Here is a 20,733-nt window from a genome sequence, read left to right as displayed (position 1 = left end):
AAAAAGGTTGAGAAAGCTGGGTTAGTGGTTAGGGTGTGTGTGTGTGTGTGGGGGGGGGGGGGGTTGTATTAAGAGGTATACCTGCACATGGTGCCCCCTACTGGTCTATGATTATGTCCGACCAAACCTCTCACCTGTTATGTGCTGAATCTATGCAATTCCTGCTAGATTTGGTACTACAGGCACAGGTGTATACCATTACACTTGATTGGCTGACAGGCTGTCTGTAGACTATATACATTGGCAGATTGCTGGCTGGGAGTGAGCATTTGCTTCTCTTGTGTTCTGCATTCAGATCTCACAATAATGTCAGAAACGTCTGATCTGTGTATACTTGTTCAGGGTCTATGGCTAATAGTATTTTAGAGGCAGAGGATCAGCAGGATGCCAGGTAACTGGTATTGATGATGATGATGTTATCCATTTAGTCGTGTCCGACTCTTGGCGATTCTGTGGGTTAGCTATCTCCATGCTGTCCGATCTTGTACCATTTCTGCCAGTTGCCATAAGCTCAATCCTGTGTCAGCTTTGATGGTGTCAAGCCAACGCATTCTCTGGTGGCCTTGTCGCCTTTTGCCACTGATCAGTCCTAGCATTAGGTCTTTCTGTAAGGATTTTGATCGCATCACGTGGCCGAAATATGTGAGTCTGAGTCTGGTGATCTTGCCTTCCAGTGACATGTCTGGTCTTATACGTTCCAATACTTCTTTGTTCGTGTCACGATCTGCTCTGCTGGCCTTGTTTCCCTGGACATTTGGATAATTTCTTATGCAGCTTGCATAATGCAAGTCCGGGGGAAACAGGCCTTTTCTGTCAGCTCGCTGCTGTGGATGGATTTGCATCCACTTGTCATGCAAATTGCTTGCTGGCTTCCTTGGAGGGTTTTGAGTATAAATGTCACTTCCTCCCAGAATTCCTTGCTCGTCATCAGGTTACTGTTTGTTAGTCTACCTTGAGCCTCAGTCTGTTTGGATCATATTCTCGACATTCTAGTGAAGTTAATATTGAGGATTGCTTTCGGCATTCCTATTAGTGTGCTAGTATTGCACATTATTTGTATTGCCTATTCTGTCTTGTGTTGTCCTTGCGATTGTACTGTCACCAGCGGTTGGCGATAGTGAATCGTTCTGTCCTGAACATAGATCGCATTCGCCCTAGCGTTAGAGGCGGTGGATCTTTCTAGTCTGAATCTTGGAGTATAACCTCGGCTACGGTTGCTACTGGTTACTCCTTCTGTCTGTCTTGTTGTGCGGATCGCACTCGCTCTTGCGCAAGAGCAGTGGATCCTTTCAGTCCTGTTTCTGTGGGCGGATTGCACTCGCTCTTGTGGAAGAGTAGTGGATCCTATCTGATCTGTTCCTGTTGTCTGTTTGTCTGTTGGTCTGGAGCAAACGCTTGCTGTTGCCTGAGGTAAGGCAACCGATTAGCAAGCGTTTCTGTTATTTGTTTGTTTGTGTTTTCTGTGTTCATTTGTTAGTCAGGGTTGGCGTGTTTTTGTCTCTGTTACGCTTATCGTGCGGAGACCGCGCCATTAACGTGTTTTGTCGCTGTTGCGCTTCTCGTGCGTCGACCGCGTTTAGCTAGTGCATTTTTGTTATTTTCCTTGGCGTTCTGATTGTAATGGTTTGCTGTGTCTTTCTTACTACACCTATGTTCTGTCTTTACTCAGTCTTGTGACTCTGTTACAATCGCCTCTCCTGCGATTGGTGTTCTCACTCTGGCCTATTCTGATGTGAAGTGTCTACCGTCGCTGGGCGACGACTAGATTGGTAGACATTCACATAGTCTCTTTCTGTTCCAGTTCTCTTCTGTCTTGCTGTCTTGTTTCTGTTTGCTCTGTTCTGTCTCAAGTCGTACAATTCCAACTGACATCTGTGGATGTGCAGAGACTTTGTTTCTCTGTGCTCCACAGCACCACCTGCTGGTTGGAATTCCTCTCCATATATATATACATCTATCTACTCTGCTTCTTTGATTGTGGAGATTCTCCTCTGCTCAGCGCACACGGCGTGCACTGACTCTGGAAATCTACCCCAGATCATTACAGTTCGTCATTCTTGCTGTCCATGGAATGCGAAGCAACCTTCGCCAGCACCACAACTCGAAGGAGTCGATTTTTCTTCTATCTGCTTTTCTTAGGGTCCAACTTTCGCAGCCATACATGGTTATGGGGAAAAAATGGCATGAACCAGTCTACATTTGGTCGTAATGCTAATGTCTTTGCTTTTCCATAATTGGTTCATGCTTACCATTGTGTTTCTGCCAAGAGTTATCCGACATTTTATTTCATGACTACAATCACCATTTAGATCGATCTGAGAGCTGAGGAAGGTGAATTCCTGCACACACTCAATCTTTTCATTGTCAACTGGTATTGATTAAAAGGAAACGGCAGCCTCCATATCCGTCTCACTTCAGTTGTCCTTTAACAAACAACAACAACAACAAATGTAAAACAAACTGTTGAAGGCGCCCAAAGGTATATTCTAATCTCTGAATGGTACTGTATAGGAGTAGATAATTCTTACCTTCATAAAGAACAAACCACATAGGTAAATATAATGGTTTAATTATGCACAATAAGACAATGCGTTTCACGGGTGCTAACCTGCTTCCTCAGGTTAATAACAAGGGCCTACGTTTGCAGCAGTCACGTATGTGGGCGCCCCTCTAGCTGGAGAGACCGTAAGATGACTATTCAAGATTCAAGATGACTCCTGGTGTTTGATCTATAGGGACACCCACACTCGTGACTGCTGCAAACTTTGGCTCTTGTTATTGACCTGAGGAAGCGGGCTAGCAATCGTGAAACGTGTTGTCATATTGTGCATCATCAAATCATTATATTTACCTATGTGGTTTGTTCTTTATGGAGATAAGAATTATCTACTCCTATACAGTACCATTTAGAAATTAGAATATACCTTTGGGTGCCTCAGTTTGTTTTACATTAGCAAGATAAAGAGATTTATGATCGGCACTAGATGCAGCTGGCAGCCTTAAGTGGTACAACTGTGCCTCCGGAGAACAGCAGTAATTGTAGCTTCAGTAGAGTGAAAAGATCCGGGCACCAATAGTGTTGCAAATTCCACTTGTTTATTTCATCCCCACCCGACAAAACATACAGCAGGGCTAAGTCTCGAGACTTAGCCCTGCTGTATGTTTTGTCGGGTGGGGATGAAATAAACAAGTGGAATTTGCAACACTATTGGTGCCCGGATCTTTTCACTCTACTGAAGCTTTGTTTTACATTAGTTCTTCCCTTTGGGGTTGAGTATTGGACACCTGGGATCACAATAACCAAAGGAGAGCGACCAGCCAGTATCTGCACAGCGCAGACCTGGACTACTGAGCGGGAACAATCAATTTCCGTAGGCTCTATCGGTGGTTGCAGGAGTGCAACCCACCCTTGTGAGTATATATCATTATATCACCTTTGGCCATATATCTTAACGATATTGCACCATTGGGCTCCTGGTCTCTCTCATTGCAGAATCTTGGTGGTTGGAAGATCAACCACCAGGAGTCATCTTGAATCAACAACAACAAATAAATTTGTTTGTAAAGCTCTTTTCTCCCTTAGGACTCAAAGCGCATAAGCATGGCTCAGACCAATAATTGGTTGATTGGTAAATTGTGGTACAGAGGAAGAGCTCTATAAGTCCGGAAATGTCAGGCCCATCTTTAAGCCCAGCTGGAATGTTTTTCATATTTATTTTAAAACCTAAATTTATTTTATATAACTAAATACACATCCTAGGGCAGAGATATGTGTTTTGTCTAATAATCATGAATGTAAAATCCTTTTTTTCTGAGTTTTATTTTCTAAAGCGTTCACTGTTACTAGTGTGCGCTTGTGAAGTTTGCATTTCATATTTTAATATTTATTATTTACAGAGCTACAGTGTCAACTACAAGTAAACGGATACAAGAACTCTATTGTAACCTTTCCTTAAGGCTAATTTTGACATTCATTCTTTTAATGATAACCCACCTGCAGTGCAGAAAATTGCTATGTGCACTGCTGTAAACTTGCTTATTTCCCCCAACGTCTAATTAGGCTGTACTGTACAACCGCTGCTTGGATTACATAGGTCACTATGGTAACAACACATGGAGCAGCTGCTCTGTGCACTCTTCTGGTATGTGATGGATGCTGTGAATATTGCTACGTTTCACATTGCAGCCAATCACTGTCCCATAGAGTGAATAGTGTGATGTAATACGTAGGGCTTTAGAGCAAAATGCAAGGCAAAAGTGAACTGTCAGCAATGATCATGTAATCTTGGAGACTGCTAATTTTTGCAAGGCGTGTAAGTGCTTGAAGTCTCAAAATGCCCCCACAAGCGTGAGAAGAGTATGATGATGTCACCATGCCACCCCTGCCCCAGACTTCCTTGAAAGCGTAGATGCACTGCATTTTGCAAGTCTCACAGCGATTGAGACAGTGGAGGTTGATATCTTTATCTTCCTTCCTTCCTTTTCCATCAAAATGGTGTTTGAAAAGGGGATGATATATTGCTATACTCTCTGAGGGTCTGTACACAATGCTGTTCTTGCGCATGCGATTTTTAAATCGCAAAGCCTTCATGAAATTAGAAAAAAAGCATTGCGCCAGTGTGTTCACGATTTTCATGATTTCTCAAAAGACCTTGCGATTAAAAAACTATTGCGATTTTTAAAAGCGCAGCAGTGTGTACAGGCCCTAACCTGTCATCATGGACTTTCAGAGTATGTTCTCTCTATCCGCATTGCAATCTGTATGGGCATGTTTACATCACAGTGTTGTAATAGACCGCGTTATCCATACACACTTTCTACAGTGCGTTTCTGGATACCATGTGCATTAACAAGCATGCTACCATAGCAATCTCCAAAGTAACGTGCACATTATAACGTGCAGAATGTGCATTACGTTATTTCCGCATTATAGCATGGGCGTTATGCAACACACATAGGGCTTCATTCACAAGAGCGTAATAATGCTTATCACGCCCGCGCTATGCTTCGCGCATGGTTTACGCGAACTATGACAAAGCTTTGCGCACTAAAGTATGCGTTTGCGCATGCAAACATTAATGTGTGCAAGCTTTGTCATAGCGCACGTAAACCTTTACGCAAAGTAAACCGTCCGCGAAGCATAGCGCGGGCGTGATAAGCATTTGTGAATCAAGCCCATAGTGGGGGAACCTAGCCTTAGTTTAAAAAAAAAAAGAAATTTTTTGGGGATGGAGAGGGGGTGTAAATATAGGGAATTTATGTTGTAGCATATTTTTTATTTTGAAACTACAAAGCAGCAAATATGGCCTTCATCATCAGAAGTGCAAGTAGTGCTGAAAAGAAAAGGCAATCAGAAGGGTTAACAGTTCATGGAATGAAATCTATTGCCTTGCTAACATCCATTGTTTTACAGAAGAACTCCTTTGTACCGTATTCATTTTTTTTTAATTGAATTCGTTTTTTGTTCTTGCTTTTTGTAATGCTTCTTTCCAATAGGTTTTTACTGAGTATGTTGCTGTATGCTTGTAATGTAGATCTTCATTGATTGCAAAATAGGAAATGCTGAATTAAGAAAATTGCCTGAAGCAATAGTGCACAGAATCCCTCAGTTCCATTAGACTCGGCATCCTCACTGAAAGATGGCTAACAAAGAGCGACGTAGAAACAATAGCAAGCCTTTCTGATATGATGCATGGAGGGGAAGCCTTGCTCTGCCCCGTGTGGATGCTGCTAATAGGCTGTGATGCTGATTTCTGTGACGGGGTGAACTGAGTGTGGGTGCGAACCGTGTGTTTCTATAGTGAATCAGAACAGCAGTCAAGCGCCTGAGCTGCCATGAGCAAATTTCTTTCGGCATTTTCTTTGTATTTCATTCACCTCATTTGTCTTCTAAGCTCTGGTTCCTTCTAGCAGATTCACTCCTCCTGTCATTGGCACCTGCAGCTGCCTATGAACAATGCTTCCTGTTGGTAAGTTGTGGCTCTGCTAAGTGAGAATTATTCCATTTATTCTTAACATCTACGGCAGGAGAGATGGGCTGCTCGAGGCAGGCTACAGCAACTGGATACTCCCCTTGCTTTGTAGCATCCTATGTTGTAAGTGGCAGATGGACTCTTCACATCTCTAGCACACTGATCTAGATAATGAAATAAGGGAATCTCGAGAACAGGCTTAGCAAAGATTCTGTTAATTAATATGCATGCTTGCTCAGCATCCTTGGTAAACGCGCTAAATTATTAGGATTTATATTGGCTACAATGGTGTGCTACGTAGCCTATAACGCTAATGATAATTAGCTGCTGTATTGATTGCTGCTTCTGCCATAATTGTGTCAACACGCTTAATATTTCATATCTAGGTCACTGTGCAGTCGCTTCAGTTTCAAAGTGTAACGCAGCTCCTGCTCCTTCTATGTATTTGCAGTTCATTTTCCGTGGGTGGTATGTCAGTGTTGATAGAAGAGCCAGAAAGGATACAAGAATTGCTTGAAAAGGATTACTTCCCTCTGAAGTACAGCCATCCAGGTCTGTATTCTGAAATACAGACACAAAGAATTGGTGAGTCGCAGCAGTGACAGCAGTTTGATGATAATGATTTGTTATATCTATAAGCCTAGGCAACACTTATTATATTTACTCAGTAGTTCATTTTCATTGAACGGCTTTGCATTGCAAGCTGGTGTGTTGTGAGGCCTGTTCACAGCCCTCAGTAGTTGTTTGTCTCAATACAGCACGTTCGGTGTTAAAAATGTACAGGAAATTAAGTCTGCCATAACTACTGCATATTGTTGCTTGTGAAAAATGAAATAGCCAGGCTTCGATGCAATTCACGGTGTAAAATGCATTGGTTAGAGCATGGTATCAGGCTTATTCAGCAAAGTGTTATACAGAGTGCAGTAACCCATAGCAACCAATGATAAGCATCTTTCAGAGATTTTACATCTGTACACTGACTCTGTGCTACATATTACTGTTCTTTCCTTTCCTTAGTGTGCTTGTAACTGCATAACTGACACAGCATTGTATAGGAAAAGTAAGATACATATGTGATGATATGTGCCACCCAGTCATGCTTTGCATTGTCAAATCAGGAGTACTAACTACACACACAGCAAAATGTGTTCTTGATTGTGGCATCAGGCTGATCTATGAAAGCTAAAATTAAGACCATTGTAGCGAAAGACAGGACACTGCAAATTGCAAACATAATCATTATATATTTGGGGGATGAGCATTAAATATATTTTGACTCCATTTTACTTTTTGTCAAGTTCTCATAAATCCGCCCTAATGAACATGGTATGAAAAGACAGAGAATCAACTTCTCTGTATGGCTTTTCAATAAATTGCTGAGGAAAACATGACAAAAATGGCACAAGTATGTGAACTGTTCCATGATAAAATGGACTGAGTCATTCATTGTAATTGAGGTTGTTGCCAAATTTAAACTTAAGCTGCATTCAGACATTAGTTGACTGTCACACAGTTAGACTGCTTGTAGTTGGACCACACATGTTTATTTTTATTGGATTTTACTGACCAATTGATGTTGCATTCCCCTGAAGTCTCCTCCTTCCTTCCTTCCGTCCTTCCTTCCTTCCTGAGATAAAGAAGCAGCATTTTAGCTGAAATGAGTTGCATATTGATATGATAAATGAAAGATGCATACATCTGAGCTTGCACGGTGAAAAATAGCACATGGCACTTCATTTGCATTTACATCTGCTTCTGCTGTTGGCAAAGGGTGCCCTAAGCAATGAGGGGCATCTGAGAGCAAGTGGAAGAGATTGGCTGACCATCAGCTAGCCAATTTATTGCATAGCCGTTGCCAATTCTCAATGTAATGTGGCACTGATCAGGCTTTGAAATGACGGGCCTGATGCTGTATAGGTAAAAAAAAAATTTGCACTTGAAAAATAGATTAATTTATGTCACATTAAACAAAAAAAATTGTATGCATGTGTAAAGGGTTTAGTTTAGTTATATATCAGGGCGAAAAAGTCCCCTGCAAGCAAAACATTTGTAATAAGATGGCCTAATTTTACAGGTGGGTGAAAAGTGGTTCTCATTTGCACCTTAGCAATGGCACAGTGAAGGAAAGAGGCGCCCTGGTGTAATAAAAGCGTCTAAAAACAGCTTAAAAACAAAAGGTAATATGAGGTAGCTTACCTCAAATGACGAAATCTCTGTAATTTATACAAAAGATTTTTATTAGCACAGGCAACGCGTTTCGCGGGTCTCAGCCCGCCTCATCAGGCCAATAGCTGTGCCAAATAAAGAAAATCATTCAGCATAGGGGCCTGTGCTAATAAAAATAAAAATCAATTTCGTCATTTGAGGTAAGCTACTTCATATTACCTTTCGTTTTTAAGCTGTTTTTAGACGCTTTTATTACACCAGGGCGCCTCTTTCCTTCACTGTGCTAAGTATATACCCCCGAACACACCTTGTCCGAGGGGTGGTGACAGACCACTAGTGGAGCCCCCACAGTGGTTCCCATTCCCTTTTTCGACTAAGAGAGCGACCATCCTTTGGTTCTGGTCAGGACCACCCCGAGTGGAGTCGGGTTTGTTGTCTCCATCTGCTTCCTGTTGTTGGTTGCCCCCAGCAACCTCCCTTTGTGAGTAGTGCTTCTAATTCTTTTACTCCCATTGCGATTATTGACGTATTGCACTACTGGGCTCCTGTTTTTTGTCTCCTGTATTTTTCTCTACAGGGTGTTGGACCACCCCTACGACAACCTTAGCAATGGAACTTTTTGAATGTTGATATGAAGACCTGCTATATTATCAGAGACGCACAAGACTTACATTTTTCTTAAAGAACCACTAACGCGAAAAAATTTAAAATTTACAATACATGTAAACATACAGATAAAAAGTATGTTTATCCCAGAATAAAATGAGCTATAAATTACTTCTCTCCTATGTTGCTGTCACTTACAGTAGGTAGTAGAAATCTGACAGAACTGACATGTTTTGGGCTCGTCCATATCCTCATGGGGGATTCTCAACATGGCCTTTATTCTTTATAAAGACAGGCCCTGAAAAGGATTTATACAAAGATGCTAGCCAGCCTCCATGCTCGCACACTTTTTTTGGCAACTGCCATTCACTAAGTGCTTTTGAAAATAAAGAAAACCCTGAGAATCCCGTATGAGGAGATGAGCTAGTCCATATTTTAAAATGTAATTATGTGAGAGCCATACAATATGTTTCAAAGTGGGACAGTGTGCATACGCAGCAGAGGGCTCACTTCCCTGTTGCCATGGTGAAGTATATACAGTTGATCTGGCGGGCAGAGGAAGTGTCAGACACATCTTCAGCTTCTCTTGGGTTTAAGCAACATCAGCAATTTCCCTGAAAGTCAGACAGAAGAAATACCGACTAACAGCTTGTACAATTAGCTAGCTGACTTGGGGGTTGATTCACTTTGTAGGACGAGATCCCCACACTTTGGCTCAATAAGCTGCCTGTCAAGTGGGCCATTCAAAATGCTGGAATCTCGGCCTACAAAGTCACTGGACCTGACAGGGTCCAGGGTGGGACAATTGGAGCAGCCGTTCATTTTGGGGTAGCGCGAGTAAGTTAGTAGTGCATGCTACAGCAGTAGAGTGCTTACTTTGAAAATGTTATTTCCACTGCCACACTAAGCTGCTCTGCTTGGGCAGTGTAGCTTAGTGAATCAACCCCTACTGATTTTTCTTTGAGCCAGAAGTAGCCATCAAAAGAGCCACATCTGTCTACTGGGCCATAGGTTCCCTACATTTGGGCTAGTCCAAAAACCGTCAGTTCCCTCAGATTTCTACTACCTACTGTAAGTGACAGCAACATGGGAGAAAAGTATTTCATAACTCATTTTACTATGGGAGAAATGTACTTCTTATTTGTATGTGTTTAAATATATTTTAAAATGTTCTTGATAGTGGTCCTTTAACCTTCCCATTGATTATAGGGAGCATGCCTTTGGGTAAACTTACTTCAAAAGAATCATGTGGATTGACAAGGCTCAAGATGTTCCCTCCCATTTTCAAGGTGCATCTCATTTTCTTGAGTGCAGAGTGATGATACACAGATAATTTTCTGATTAGGATAATGAGATGCTCCCTAATGCCCACACCAATAAGGTTGCCCAAATTAGCTGTTTATAGCAATAGCTGCCTCCCAGTTCGAACATGACGCAGACATAATTTATGATGCAGCACGTTAATCTCAGGAGGACATGGATTCCACCGAAAGATTGTTTCATTCACACATAGTGCGTGGATGTTTTTAATTCGTGGACCTTGAGAAGGCTGGTTACTTACTTATTTTCCTCAGTTGCTTGTCTGTTGTAGAATGTGGTCCTCTCCATACTTGGTAGTTATGTTGTGATGTTTGAGATGTTCTGAACCTTCTCTGAAATAGTGGCCTGCTGTTATGAGTCTAGACATACATACCACACTTTTGTGATAGTGTTTTATTGCTATTTAAAGTTACTTTTTGTGAGTTTGGCTGTCTGGGAGGATCATGTTATTAAAAAAAAATAGAATTACAACTGTATCTTCCTGCACTCCTGCAAAAAAAACACAATATGAATCTGAACAGGATTATATGGAGAACTCTTAGATGGGTATTGGCAACTGCTATGCAAATAAGCACAATCATCAAGCTATCACCTATGCAAAGGCACTGAGAAAATGTCACCCTATCAAGAAGCGTAAAGAATTACTTTAAAAGGCTTTCTGAAGTGAGGTTCACATGAGCCCTTGAAATAAAACATTCCCAACTTGAACAGGTGATAATTTCAGATTTTCATTGTCTACATGTACATTAAGTACATAAAGTATCAGTGTTGTTCATTCATGTTGTTGTTGGAGTTCCACACTGCATGGTTCGGAACCTGAACACACACATTCAGCATGGATCAGCAGGATGGGGGCATTTCAGACTTCTTTCTTCCAAGCTGGAAGGAGGAAGTATCAGAGTTAAATAAAAACGGATTTGTCCTGCTGTTCCGTGTTGAAATGGTGCTGAATTGCTTATTTGGATTCCGAACCATGCATTGCTGATGTTGAACAACACCACTAGTCACTTTATTTTAAAATGTTTTGCCAAGAGGTGCTAACAGAGGTGCCAAGCATAGACTGGACCCCTAGTTGTGTGTCACTCCTGTTGTTTTGTTGCCTGATGAAGCGGGATTGTGCCAGTTGTCACTAGGAGTATGTAAATAAATTGTATTAACTATATCGACAGCATCGTGTCTGTTTGGAGTGGCTGGTCCACCACCGCCTCCTGAACATTTTTAGACGTTTTTAGTACTTTTTACTCTTTTGGCGCCTCTGTACACCTTCACAAAGTAAGTTATCCACCCTTGGTGGAAGGGTGATACACCCTCTCTTTTCCTCTATCCACAGAGAGCGACATCTTAACCCTGAGTGGGGACAGGTCTAATCTCCCCACCTGCATCTTCAGTGGTTGCCTATGCAGTAACCCTGGTTTGTAAGTATAATACTTACGTTTCATTTTACCTCCCCTTTTCTAATACATACTACACTATATTGGGCTCTCGGTCTTCTGCTTTCTATTACTGCCACAAGCATGAATCAATCTTATTGGAATTCCAATACAAAGTGGTGTACACGTGAGAAGTGGAACGAAAATCATATACGATTCCAAACATTTTTTACAAATAAATAACTGCAAAGTGGGGTGTGCGTAATTATTCAGCCCCCCTGAGTCAATACTTTGTAGAACCACCGTTTGCTGCAATTACAGCTGCCAGTCTTTTAGGGTATGTCTCTATCAGCTTTGCACATCTAGAGACTGAAATCCTTGCCCATTCTTCTTTGCAAAACAGCTCCAGCTCAGTCAGATTAGATGGACAGCGTTTGTGAACAGCAGTTTTCAGATCTTGCCACAGATTCTCGATTGGATTTAGATCTGGACTTTGACTGGGCCATGGATATGTTTTGTTTTAAACCATTCCATTGTTGTCCTGGCTTTATGTTTAGGGTCCAAGAGATTTTCTTCCAAGATTGCCCTGTATTTGGCTCCATCCATCTTCCCATCAACTCTGACCAGCTTCCCTGTCCCTGCTGAAGAGAAGCACCCCCAGAGCATGATGCTGCCACCACCATATTTGACAGTGGGGATGGTGTGTTCAGAGTGATGTGCTGTTAGTTTTCCAGCACACATAGCGTTTTGCATTTTGGCCAAAAAGTTCCATTTTGGTCTCATCTGACCAGAGCACCTTCTTCTACATGATTGCTGTCCCCCCCACATGGCTTGTGGCAAACTGCAAACGGGACTTGTAAACAATTGTTAACAATGGCTTTCTTCTTGCCACTCTTCCATAAAGGCCAACGTTGTGCAGTGCACGACTAATAGTTGTCCTATGGACAGATTCCCCCACCTGAGCTGTAGATCTCTGCAGCTCGTCCAGAATCACCATGGGCCTCTTGACTGCATTTCTAATCAGCGCTCTCCTTGTTCGGCCTGTGAGTTTAGGTGTAGGGCCTTGTCTTGGTAGGTTTACAGTTGTGTCATACTCCTTCCATTTCTGAATGATCACTTGAACCGTGCTCCGTCGGATGCTCAAGGCTTTGGAAATCTTTTTGTAGCCTAAGCCTGCTTTACATTTCTCAATAACTTTATCCCTGACCTGTCTGGTGTGTTCTTTGGACTTCATGGTGTTGTTGCTCACAATATTCTCTTAGACAACCTCTGAGGCCGTCACACAGCAGCTGTATTTGTACTGACATTAGATTACACACAGGTGCACTATATTTAGTCATTAGCACTCATCAGGCAATGTCTACGGGCAACTGACTGCACTAAGACCAAAGGGGGCTGAATAATTACACACACCCCACTTTGCAGTTATTTATTTGTAAAAAAAAATGTTTGGAATCATATATGATTTTCGCTCCACTTCTCACGTGTGCACCACTTTGTATTGGTCTTTCACGTGGAGTTCCAATACAATTGATTCATGTTTGTGGCAGTAATATGACAAAATGTGGAAAACTTCAAGGGCGCCGAATACTTTTGCAAACCACTGTATATAGTATGGCGCACAGTATTTTAGCCTAGAACCTAGGTTCTCAACACATGGTATGGTTACCCCAAATTAACAGTTTCCAACTTCTTGAAATAGGTGATAACTTCATGATTATGTTTATATGCACTTCAGTCATAGTTTCTATTTAAACCTTTTTCAAATAATCCTTCCCATGTGTGTATGATGTTTTGTATTGAGTGCAAAATATTTTTAGCGTCTTGTATAATGTGCAAGTTAGTCTCTTATTAGGAGAAATTATCCGAATTTCTTAATTTTTGGTACACTTTGGTACAAAATGATTAACCATTACCAGGGGTCTAGTCCTAGGAAAAGAGGTGAGTGGACTCACCCCAAAAAACCCTGCGCCGCGCGTATCGCAATGGGCCAAAAATGGGCATGGTAAAGCATAATGTGGGCGTGGTCATGGGTGGGGGAAGTTTGAGCTCTGCCGTAGTGTATCCCACAAAAATAAATTTAAAGTGACAGCATTTTACCAAAAAGACACAAAATCTGGTAGAAGTTCCTCCAAAATACAGATAATATGGCAGTGGTTCCCCCAAAATAGACAATGTGGCAGCAGCAGTTCCCCCAACATACACATAAGGAAGCAGTTCCCCAAAATACGCTAAACCTGGCAGCGGATCACCCAAAATACACGCAATACCCAAAATACATGTAATCTGGCAGCAGTGGTCCCCCAAACATACACAATCTGGCAGCAGTTCCCCAAAATACGCATAATCTGGCAACAGCCGTTCCCCTAACATACACATAATCTGGCAGCGGTTCCCCAAAATACACTTAATATGTTAACAGCGGTTCCCCAAAAATGCAGATAATCTGATAGCAGTTCCCCCAAAATAGGTACCCCCAGCATAGGTAGCCAGGTCTTTAGGTGTCCCCAGTATAAGAAGCCATGAGTATAGTTGTCCCAAGGATAGGTAGCCAGGTGTATAGATATCCCCAGAAAAGGTGGCCAGGTGTATATATGTCCCATAGGTAGCCAGGTGTATAGATGTCCACAGAATAGGTGGCCAGGTGTATATGTTCCATAAGTAGCCAGGTGTATAGTAGTCCCCAGTATATGTAGCCAGGTGTATAGCTGTCCCCAGTATATGTAGGCAGGGGTATATGTCCCCAGTATATGTAGGCAGGGGTATATGTCCCCAGTATATGTAGGCAGGGTTATATGTCCCTAGTATATGTAGGCGGAGGTATATGTCCCCAGTATATGTAGTCAGGGGTATACAGTATGTCCCCAGTATATCTAGGCAGGGGTATATGTCTCCAGTATATATACTCAGAGGTATATGTCTCCAGTATATATACTCAGGGGTATATGTCCCCAGTATATGTAGGCAGGGGTATATGTCCCCAGTATAGGTAGGCAGGGGTATATGTTCCCAGAATAGGTAGCCAGGTGTCCCCCCTGCAGGAGGGGAGCAGCGCAGAGAAGGAGAGCTGTGGGATAAGCAGTGGGGAAGGGCGGACGTCTCCACCCTCCTTCCCTCACCTTGGGGCTCCCCCTCCCTCGCTCTCCCCTCCAGAACTAAGTGTTGTGCGGCTGCTGCCAGCAGGCGGAACTTACCTCCATCTCGTTGCAGGCGCGGGATGGTCTAATGGATTTGCCGCTAGTCTGGTCTTGTCCAGACCAGTGCAGCGGCACCAGAACTTCCGGCGCTTGGAACGAAGGGGAAGTTCCGCCCGCTGCCAAACGCTGCAAAAACTTTTTTTAATTGGGCGCGTGGTTCTGCTGAAAACATGTAAACGATAAGTACCGATCATAATAATATTATGAACATTGTTAATAACGATATGAAAACCTTACTGATATTTTACTACAGCTTAACCTAACCCTAGTCTTACAAAGAACCCTCCACTACTGATGCTTAACCTCCCCCCCCCCCGGTGGTGCCTAACCCTAAGACCCTCCTTGGTGGTGCCCAATCCTAAGACCCCACCTTTTGGTGGCTAACCCCAAGACCCCCCTGGTGGTGCCTAACCCTAAGACTCTCCTGGTCTAACCATTCCCCCCCTAATGGTTCTTCCCTGCATAAACACCCTTACAAACGTAGAATTTGTACATACAAACAATAAAATATTTGCTCGTGTAAAATTTGTATGTACAAACAAAAGAATATTACAAAAACTATAATGTTGCAAGTTTCAAAACGACAACATATTTCAAAAACTATTTATCAGGTGCCCAGATTTCTGCTTTATTAATGATATTTGCATTAGCGCCTAAGGGGTGCCCAAATCATCCATTGGGCATTTCCTGCTACCTGCTTGCCAAAGCATTTTAAAAGAAACCTAAAACACTAACATTTACTGTATATATAAACTTCATACTGAAGTTATCATCTTCTCACAAAGTCTGGTAACCTTTTTCCTAAAAAGCTGCTTTCACACTTTTACACCTAATGTTTTAAAAAAAAATATGCTCATGCAAACATTGTTATGTGTAGGTAATGCAAATTATTCTTTTACCCCAAAGATTTGGGTGCCAGTCTTCGTGTACTATGAGATTGGGTTTTTTTTTGCATCCTGTTTCATCAAGCCTTGAACGCTAAAAAAATACTTTGAACGTTTTTCTGTGACTGAGCTTCCATTTAAATGCATTTTATCCATGCCATAATCATTTTTTAGGTTAATGCTATATATATAAAATTTTGAAATTTTAATTGGCTTTCAGTGCAAATTCAGGCTTGGACATTTTTGTCCAGTATACAAAGAAACATTAGGGCAGGTTTTGCAGAATGTTCATAGAAAGTCTGTAAATTTCCTAACTGTGGCAATATCAGACTAATTTAAATTCCCTTTTTACAGATGGGTAGCTAACAAAAAAATGTATGGATATGGAAAAAGATAGACATTATCCATTTAAAATGTCCTTATTCATTTATTTTCTACATTTTAATTTGTGTTGAAATCCCTGTATGTTTCTTTGAGAAAAATTGCAAAATAATTTAGGCTGCTTTCACAGTGGGACGTTAAAGTCCCACGTTACAGCAGCCTGTAACGCAGCCCAACTCACAGCAATGATAAATCAATGTGCTGTTCACAGTGCCCACGTTGCGTTGGAGTATAACGCAGCACGTCAAATGAAAGTGCAGCATGCTGTGCGTTACACTCATATTTCCCTGTGTTAGAATGTTTGCACATTATGCGACCTTAACGTTGCATCCAACGCACCGTCTTAGTGTGAAAGAGCCCTTAATGTTGACTGTGCAGAAACCATACAAAAGCAAAATGTGAAAACTTTCTCACTAAGGCCAGTGATAGTAAAGTAGTAATTATTATCTTACATAGTAGATGGGTGTTTGGAAAGGGATTTAAAAAATACTGTACTTCACTTTTAAACAGATTCACACTTAAACCCAGTTTAAGGAAGTCCTTCAATTTTCAGTTTGGTAAAATAAGGTTTAAGGTGTCCACTAATGATCCAATTTCTAGCAAAAAATCGTTCGAGCGGACAGATATTTCTGATCGGAAGAAAAATAATTCATTACACCCTCAATTAAACAATCTTTGCTTCCTATCTATCATAACCAACAAGAAAATCCAAATTTTGGGTTGACAAAAATCCAATTGGACGACTATTTTCACAATCATTCGTAATCGATTGTGCCCATCAACGAAGATTATTTACAACCAATCCGATCAGAATTTCTGATTGCTGGAACGATTTTTTGCTAGAAATTAAACTGTTAGTGGCCTCCTTTACATTGATTGAATATAAAAATAAAGACAGACTTTTGATAGGTGGCACAAGCCCTGGAATGCCTGTCAGATAATAAAAAATGTGTCAATAAAATCTACTCATAAATGTGGCAGCATTATGATATTTAACAAAGACTACTATTTAGTCTAAGTGCTTGCTAAATTAGCCAAGCAGTATGCATCCCCTCCCGCAATAGCTGGAATCCGTTGGGGGAATGAGGCAAGATAATATCCAAAATACTAGTTGTCAGGCTGACTCAAGTCATGCTTTTCCTTGTCAATTGAGACCAGGCTGGTTTTATGCCAAGGAAAAACACTGCCCTAAACTTACGGCACATCTTTGAATATATGCAGTGCTGGTGATAGTATCACTTGAAAGGCCTTCAACATAGTCAAATGGCCATATTTGTACTAATGCGTGGATTTCTAGTCCATTCCCACTCAATACAGACATTTAGCAGGGATGCCCTCTTTCACCATTGTTTTACGGACTGGCTGCTGAGCCACTGGCCTGCAGAATTAGACAGGTGAGGTACTTGGACTCTATATGCTGCACACAAAGGAAAAAATCAGCATGAATGCTGATGACACAATCTTGTTTTTGGCTGACTCGAACATCATCTCTGAGTTGAGAAATGACTTATCAATAAAAGTAAGTCTGTGGTCCCTCCTCTTGAGATCTCAAAAGCAGGCCCTCCAGTTGCTCAATCTCTACTGCTGGCACTCTCTTTTAACCTCCTTGCCGGTCTAAAAAATCCGGCAAGGAGGCAGCGCCGCACTTTTTTTTAAATTTTTTTTTTTAAATCATGTATGATAGCCGCTAAGCGGCGGCATCCCCCCACCCACTCCGATCGCCTTCGGCGATCAGAGTATGCAGGGAATCCCGTTGAGAACGGGATTTCCTGCAGGGCTTCCCCGGTCGCCATGGCGACCGGGCGGGATGACGTCACCGACGTCATAGACGTCGTGACGTCAGAGGGAACTCCGATCCGCCCCTTAGCGCTGCCTGGCACTGATTGGCCAGGCTGCGCAGGGGTCTGGGGCGGGGGGGGGGGCGGCTCGGCGCGGCGGGTAGCGGCGAATCGGTGGTGAGCGGCGGCGATTGCGACCTACACGCAGCTAGCAAAGTGCTAGCTGCGTGTAGGGAAAAAAAATTATGCAAATCGGCCCAGCGGGGCCTGAGATATCCTCCTGCGCAGGTTACCCCGAGCTGAGCTCGGGATAACCGGCAAGGAGGTTAAACACTTGGCCTTTCAGATACAAATCTCTCGAAAAGAGTATCCTGTAGCTAAAGTATTTTCACTAATTATTGTAACACAAAATAAATGTAATACTTGTGCTAAGCTTCCACTTAGTGTAGTTGGTGGAGTCAATGTTATTAAAATGGTTTTACTTCCAAAAATTCTATATTTTATTCATAATTCACATATCTACATCCCTAACAAAGTATTTAAGGCTTTTCACTGTTCTACTATCCGTTTAATTTAGAGCCAAGCTCAAATATAAACACTTCCCTTATCAGAATTATTACATAGCAGCTGCAGCAAATTTCCCAAATGTTTCCAGGTAGTTCAGTCTCTATCATATAAAGAGACTGAACTACGACAGCCATGATGGTATCATTAACCTGGTCATGGTTCTCCTAAGACATGCTTTGGCCAGTTGTAAACCAGCTAATACTATTCTTGTGCGAGCTTCCAGAGCCTGGAGGTGGATAACTAAATACTGGTCAGTGTAAAATTATACCCCATTGTGATTTAACTCTGAGTTGGAAGAATATAATAAATTGCTTGATTCTCAGTATTGGATAGAATTTGTTTTCTTGGGAAAAACTGTAGAAAATGGTATACTGTTAAGCTACGAAACCCTTAAAGCCACAGTGCAGAAAAATTCTCTTTCAGGATTTCACTACATGCAAGTTATTGATACTAAAGCGAAAAAAAAATCAGATACTCACCTATGTAGAGGGAAGGCTCTGGATCCTACAGAACCTTCCCCTCCTCTCTCTTTCAGTCCCATCGTTTGAGCACTGTCACCCCTGTTCCAGGTATTTGTTCAATTTGTGTAATACACCTTTGTTGAGGCCTCGTTCACATCATTCAGCGCAGATGGCTGTGCGATCGGAACGCAACACGTACGATCGCACGCCATCTGCGCTTCTATGCTCTGCGCTGTAGATCGTGCTGTGATTCCCGTAAATGCATGCAGCAGTGTGATAGCGCATCGCTCTGCTGCGTAGCGCATCTGATTGGAACAGTAGAAGGGCCGTCTATGCCCTTCTACCATTCTTGCATGTCGCACACTATGTATGCTTGCTGCCAAAATGCACATGGCAGCATGCATAGTCTGAACGAGACCTACCTCCCAGAAGCACTTGTGCTCTCGAGTGTTTCTAAAGACGGGCTGCTCTGTACTGCACTTCAAATGCACTTGGGGACACGAGTGCTTCCGAGGGCTCCTGGAGGCAGCACATTTGAATCGGGGCTAGCGCTGGAACGATTCCACTAAGAGAGGACAGGGATGGCTCTATAGGACCCAGAGCCTTTCCTCTCTATAGGTAGATATGTGACTTTTTTAATGTTGCTTCAGATTTGCTTTAAATATCCTACGCTTGACCAATTTGGTAGGCAAAATAATACAACTGGCACCACAAATGTGCTACATTGGCTTAGCGGTGGCCCTTAACGGGTGACTTCTACTCTATGCTGGTTAAGCACAAGTCCCTGGACCTGACATACCCATGTAGGGAAAAGTGAGTTGGCTGTCACCTTGAATTAGATGAGGAAGATTGTGAAGAGGCATTGTTGGCTGTCAAGAGAGTGTTAAGGATCATCTTTTCCATCTATAAGTGTTACATCTAACATATAAGACTACCTCTAGAATTAGTAAATTCAATAGTACTGCCACTTCTTCTTTTCCCAAATGCCAGACTGAGAACCCGCAGCAGACTTCTGGTCCCAGGTTATTAAGTTTCACTACGATAAGGCGGGATGTCCAGAAAAAAGTAACCCTAAAATGGCTTCTAGATAATGTCTCTGGGGAACTTATACAGAAACCTACCAATGCTTTTATTGAAGAAACCTTGTTAAATGCTAAACAAGAAATTGCTTTACATTTTCTACTTTCTACTGAATCCTCAAAAATGTCAACCTGGAAGAGTAGAACTCCCCTATAAGAAGCTTGTGTTTACCCCATAGAGGGACAATAATAAAGTTTGACTTATTTTGGGACAGGTGGGAAATAAGATCATTCTGCTGGGTCTTCCTTAATGCCACAGTTCTTTAGTATGTTAATACAAGTAAAAACCAGGACAGATGCATGCAATTGAAGATATCACCAAATACTGGAGATAATGGTTAATGTTGGGGTAATCTGCACATTTTTACAGCTAGTGGCGCAACTCATTCCTGACAGAAATTTTGGACCACATATTACACAATTTGATTGAAAAAAGACATCTGTCCATCAAGTTAACCAGAAAAAAAGAGAAAAAGATCACTGTCCTGAATCCATACATATCCCAGTTGATCCAGAGGAAGGTAAAAACCCCTATCCAAGGCTTGTATTGCACAGATGAATTGCAGGACAAAGTGATGGATAGGTCCAAACAACTGATAACCAAACACCTTGCTAGACAGGCCACATCACATGACAGGATGCAGTTCCAGTTTAGTAATACAAGCTGTCAAGGAGAATAAATCATGAAAGGTTTGGTCCATTAAAGAAAACAGAAGGGTGGTGTGTATCTATTGACCAATTTCTGCCTTAAATGCTCCATGTGATCCTTAATAAGGAAATGTTGGCCGATTGCAAGCAGAACGGGAATGCGTCGCTAGCTGCATTTAATTTTGTCCACTGCGTGGTTCTGGTGTCTTCTCTCCCAGCTGGCTGCTTCTTCTCTCTTCACTCTGAGGCCCCGGGCAACTGTGTGATGTAACTAAGAGGCCAAATACTAGAGGCCTCTAGTAGT

General features: G+C 42.1%; 1 protein-coding gene across 3 annotated transcripts in view; it reads left to right on the top strand.

Annotated features, from left to right (window-relative positions):
• Window positions 1-5,616: 5,616 nt before the first annotated feature.
• GNG4 (G protein subunit gamma 4) overlaps window positions 5,617-20,733 on the top strand; it is a 96,970-nt gene continuing 81,853 nt past the window's right edge. Inside the window, exons 1-2 of one of the 3 annotated variants that reach the window (XM_068231775.1) lie at window positions 5,617-5,969; window positions 6,424-6,524. The gene's annotated coding sequence lies outside the window, so the exon portion shown is untranslated. Of the gene's footprint in view, window positions 5,970-6,131; window positions 6,220-6,423; window positions 6,558-20,733 lie in introns of those variants that run through there. The other 2 variants (XM_068231773.1, XM_068231774.1) reach the window with 2 other exon arrangements.

Source organism: Hyperolius riggenbachi, chromosome 4 (assembly GCF_040937935.1).
Source record: "Hyperolius riggenbachi isolate aHypRig1 chromosome 4, aHypRig1.pri, whole genome shotgun sequence".
NCBI classification, from domain to species: domain Eukaryota; kingdom Metazoa; phylum Chordata; class Amphibia; order Anura; family Hyperoliidae; genus Hyperolius; species Hyperolius riggenbachi.
This window is presented reverse-complemented; position numbering and strand designations above follow the sequence as displayed.